The sequence below is a fragment of the Leptinotarsa decemlineata genome, unplaced genomic scaffold (genome assembly GCF_025532065.1).
Source record: "Leptinotarsa decemlineata unplaced genomic scaffold, Ldec_3_MD MMD2_P_RNA_scaffold_9, whole genome shotgun sequence".
In the NCBI taxonomy this organism is placed as follows: Eukaryota; Metazoa; Arthropoda; class Insecta; order Coleoptera; family Chrysomelidae; genus Leptinotarsa; species Leptinotarsa decemlineata.
The window spans coordinates 3,445,912-3,451,627 of record NW_027412536.1 but is presented as its reverse complement, the minus strand read 5'-3'; positions in this window follow the sequence as shown (position 1 = coordinate 3,451,627).

Sequence of the window (5,716 nt, the reverse complement as noted above, 5' to 3'; positions counted from 1 at the left end):
TGCGGTTTGTAGATGTTGCCGGTTTTAATATATTTCAGCGTTTTTCAACATGTCGATGAGAAAGAAAAGGCGATATGACATATTTTTCCTACGCCACCTATGAGGTCAGCCAAAATCGATATGAACCACTATTAATCACCTTTTTTGAATTGAATAAAATTGATCATTTATAAAATTATTTATGCAAAAAGCACTAAGAGTAATAAAAAAAGTTAAATTTGAAGCAACTGGACAAACATCACTTTCGTTGTAAATTGTAATAGAAGAGAACATGTTATCACGTCAAAAGTAATGAATATGTTACGGTAAAAGTAGATATTGCGGTAAATTTATACATTTTCAGGTAAATGTGCACATTTGCCTTCTCGTTTGGGTAATGTGCATTCAAATAACATTTACAATTTCAAATAAGGGAAATATACATTGAATTCACAATCACAATGACCATGTCGTTTTGGTAAATATGAGCAAGTGCTAGTAATGTGGTGCGCATGCGCACTTGTAGTGGTACGCGAACTACCGTTTCGGCTAGTTCAATAGGCGCTGCTATTTCACGTTACACATTTCGTGTAAGTGCTCTATCTATAATGTTAATTTTACTATGTTTATGTACCCTATAATAACTACATTACAAATAATGCCATAGTACTGAAGATTTCTGGATATAATTTAAGATATTTAGAGAAATAAGACTCAGGTAAGTTGAAATTATCATAATTATAGATTTAAAATTTTGATGTTATTACAAAAAACCTATTTTTTTAGTTATGAGTTTTTGCAAAACAATGGAACAAAAAGAAAAATTTAAAAACCAACTAGAACAGATTGTATCACGAAAAAAAACAAAAATAATATTTATTTAAATCAACATCAGTATGAAAAAATATTATTGGAAGTAAAGAGTGTAAAGTTAGAAGAAAAGAATAAAAGTGATGTAGATTACCGCCGGCTGAAAAGATACGATATACTAGCGGTAGGGAAGGACAAAAAATTAATAAGTCCATTAAAAGAAGGGGGGAGCATAAAATATTTTGCAACAATTGAAGAAACTTATGGAATTATACACGATGCTCATTTGGCAACTGGCCATGGTGGCCGAAACAGATTAATGAGAGAAATTAATAACAAATACAACAACATTTCTACTGAAGCAGTTATGTTGTATTTATCTTTATGTGAAGCATGTCAAAAATTTTGACGAATGAAATGAATTCTAGGTGTCAAGTGGATCTTGTAGATTAACAGACACAACCAGATAATGAATTTAAATTTATTTTAAATTATCAAGATCATTGAACCAAATTTGTTGTACTGCGCCCACTAAAAACAAAAACTGCGTCAGAAGTAGCGAAATAACTTATGGACAATTTCACTCTTTTGGGAGCCCCATTCATTCTCCAATGTGATAATGGTAGAGAGTTTGCAAATAAAATTATCCAAGAATTAGCAAATAAGTGGGATGGTGTGAAAATAATACAAGGATTGCCCCGCCATTCCCAAAGCCAGGGCTCGATAGAGCGAGCGAATCGAGATGTTAAAAATATGCTTACAACCTGGCTTATCACTAACCAAACAACCAAGTGGTCAGAAGGTTTAAAATATGGTCAACTGATGAAAAATAGAGCTTTTCATGAGGGTATAAAGCAAACTCCCTATGAAGCTTTATTCGGAACAAGACTGAAATTGGGTTTCAAAACATCAAATTTACCTATGGAATCTGTTGAACAGCTGAAAACAGAAGAGAAATTACTAGAAGGAGTACACACAGCCAACTCACCACATAGCAAAGTCACAGAAAACGATGAATTTTCCATTGAAACGTTAGACATAATTTTGGATGATGGTTTATTATGCAATCAAATTGAAGATAAAGATGGAAGTTTTGAGATAAGTTCTGTTTTAAACGACAAGAAAATTTTAATTGATAATGCACTCGAAAGAAAGCAAGGGAAAATTTAGAAAATCAAGCTATTTAAATGTGTAATCTTTTGAAAGAAAAATTTCCTGCTTCTGTGATTGGTGACAATGTTTCCATTTCAGACGTTGATCGTGGTAAAAAACGGACCCAAAAAATTTGATTTGCGTTGTTTTGTCTAGAGATGAAGCCTAAAAGTTAGTCATCGGACAGCAATAAGCCATGATGGTTATACCTCTGAAGAAGCTAGCCACTCGCGCCAGGGAAACGTCAGGAAAAAATTCCAAAAATCCACCGCTTTCAAACTCGAAAAACAGTGACACTGAAAGAAAAGTATGTTTTGTTTGTCATTTGCATTTTTTAATTAAAATAATTTTCGTTATTGAAGCCTTTTGTATTATGTTTATTTAAATAAATATTTTTTACTGCAACAACATTTTTTATTTATTTGTATTCCAACTTTTCTTAAAACATGAAGGTAAGAGTATACATTTACCAAAACGTGAAGGCAAGAGTACACATTTGCCGGGAAATGTACATATACATTATATTCAGTTCACATATACCTAACTTTTTGGGAAATGTACACATTTTACAGTAAAAGTGTACATTTACCGTAACAAATATATTGCATACCTACATAGTGCGTAATTCAAACGCATTTTAGAGTCAATCTATCAATGCCATGAGTTCTATTTTTCAGAGTGGTCTCAAATAGCCAATATATTGTTTTTATTCCACAGCGTAATAAACTACAATGTATTTCATAGCAATGCCGATTTGGAAAAGTCAAACCTAAATTAAGAACCTTTTTGATATCCAATGCCATCGAGGGATTTTTGAGGACATGCCTTGATTAAAAATTATTTTTATATTTGATTGTATATTATATTTATACTTGATTACATACTATATAAAAATAGATCCTCGTTTTATAACAGGTTATGCTCAAAATTTTTTGGGTAAGTTTCAGACACAAACTAGAAGAAAAAGCCCCCTCGAAACAGCTACTTTCATATAAACATTGAATTACACGTAAGAAAAATACTTCCCAAACAAATACTTTTATATGAACACTAAATTATACAAAAACACTTTTCTCTATTCAGTTTGTATTCCAAACATTCGTTATGGTATTGAATTGTCATTACGTACTGTCATCGATGACATGAGTATATTGAACTCATTCCGTGACAGGAAGTCGTAATTTTTGTTAACGAATTGAGTGTTTTTTCTTTTAATATTATCAAGATTTTGTACTGATGAGCTGATAAAAGGCAAGTGTCTTACGGCGAAATGTCGGATGTCAACCAATTAGGATGACAGTTGAAGTGAAATTTTACCTCTTTCATTTACTATATAGTGTAGAAATCCTATGATTCGATTCCATACGAATGTTTGGAATATAAACTGAATAGAGCAAAATATTTTTTTATAAAATTCAGTGTTCATATAAAAGTATTGGTTTCAAAAGTATTTTTCTTTCGTGTTTATATGAAAGTTTATATGTTTATATGAAAGTAGCTCTGTTTCTAGAGAGCTTTTTTTCATTAATATCTGAAAGTTACTTCTTTGCATGATCTACACATCTTTGTCTTTGTATAGAGTTAACTTTTTGAAATTGATTGCTGTCTTTCTTTCTTTGAAAGATTCCAACATTATTTGTACCAAGATGGAGAAGAAGATAGCCTAAACCTTTTTATCCCAAAATATTAATCTCTCCTAAACTAATTAATCTTTCCGAACTGCATCGATCGATTGTGGAAAAACTATAATAATTAGAAAGGATCTGAAAATTTAACTACACACTCAAGTCGATGGAGGCAACTCGGCTAAAATATTTTCAAAATGGCGGCATTTCCAGTTATACCAGAAGTACCTAGCTGCCAACTTCGTTATTTTAAATGGAACACCCTATATATCATTACATTTTTGGATTCTACATCAGAATCTAAATTCTAAATAATTTTTGTGTATAATTTCCTATATCTAAGTCTAACCGTTTTTGAAATCCTCCGTAGATAATAAATGAATAATCTTCGTTTGTGTAATGCAATCGTCCCGGCATGATTTATTATTGACAATTTGCAAATGACAAGAAGTGAGATTCCAACTGACAGAATTTAGAAACCGTATAGTAAGAATAATCTTTTATTAAAACAACGATGAAAATTAAATAAAAACAACAATAAAAATTAATTGGCGCTCCGGGGCGACTTCATTGATTCCAGTGGCGCATTTGCTTTTTCAGCTGCAGGAAAACCCGGAAAAACCTGCAGCACCACATCATCTGAAGATCTTGATCTAACAATGTTCTCTCTCTTATAAAACAAAATGTAGGGTGTCTCCAGAGGCTCCAATAAATTCAATGCATCGTCAGAACACTTCGTGACACGACTATCGTCAAACTTAAACCAGTCCGTTTCGTCTTTGACCAAGCAGGCGTATAGTAAGTATTCTGTCGATAGAAAAATATTAAATTGCAAATATTTCAAAAACTACTGATTTTCGGAATAGCTATCCTTACACAAAATTAGTCTAATTTTCAATGTTTTATACGATTATATAATAAAAATGGGGGTGTCTATTTATAAAAGTCACTTTAGACGGTTGATTAATAATTATCAAAATTTCATATGGAGTCTATTAAATTTGGTTCTACTCTACAAGAAACCCCACTAAAACATAATGATGAAGGTTTCTTTATAGGAAAAATCAATAACTAAATATTGTAGGGTTTGCAACTATCATTTCTGACATAAACACTTGAATATGTCAAAACGATCAGACTTGGATATATGATATTATACATAAAAAGTATTCAGATTCTGGTGTAGAATCCAAAAATGTAATGATATATAGGGTGGTATGTTTAAAATAACGAAATTGACACCTACTTTCACTATAACCCGAGGTGCCGCCATCTTGAAAGTATTTTAGCCGAGTTGTCCCCATCGACTTTGGTATACCTTTTGTCAAATTTTCAGATTTTTTTCTAATTATAGTTTTCCTACAATCGATCGATGCAGTTCCTGGAGATTCACCCTGTATTATATAATGCATAGGTAAAAAAAATACTTTCAACCGAAAAGCACAATAAAAGCCACAACAAAACAGGATTATTTTATGTGTTTCCTTCTAGCTTAGTTCTTATATTTCCAGGGCGATTGGGACAATGAAATTTTCAATATACCTATGTAAATAAATTGTTCTGTAATCTAATAACAATGTTATCAACCCTATGTAATGTGGCTTTAGGTTTTTATAATGAAATATTTATTATGAAACATTTATTGTCATAATAACATTGCAAAATCTATAAAATTTATAATCACAATCTAGTGACTGATTCATACACCAACGTTTTACTTTTTCTTGAGGATTTCCTATAGTGAAAAAATCGGTATTCGTTCATTACCGACAGTGTGGTCCATGTTTTGTGGTAAACTCAATGAAATTAATAATTTATTCATCTGAAAATAATGATACATTAGTTAAATAATTGTACAGGCGACTTACCCAAGAAGGGATGATTTTCACCAAAATCAATAGCAGGATTCAACCTATAGGGTTCGGAAGATGAAATCATTGTAAATAAAGTATTGAAAAACTTTCTATTTCAACTCGTAATGGATTTTTTGAATGCTGTTTCTGTCCATTTTCAACCGCGCGTGCTTAGAGTCTTTCTAATATCGAGCGCGGTTGGAAAAATAACGGCGCTTGAAAAAAATCGATATCTTTATAAATTCAGAACTGATTTTCATGTTTCTCTTTTATTCTGTGGTAGCTCGTGAAAAAAGC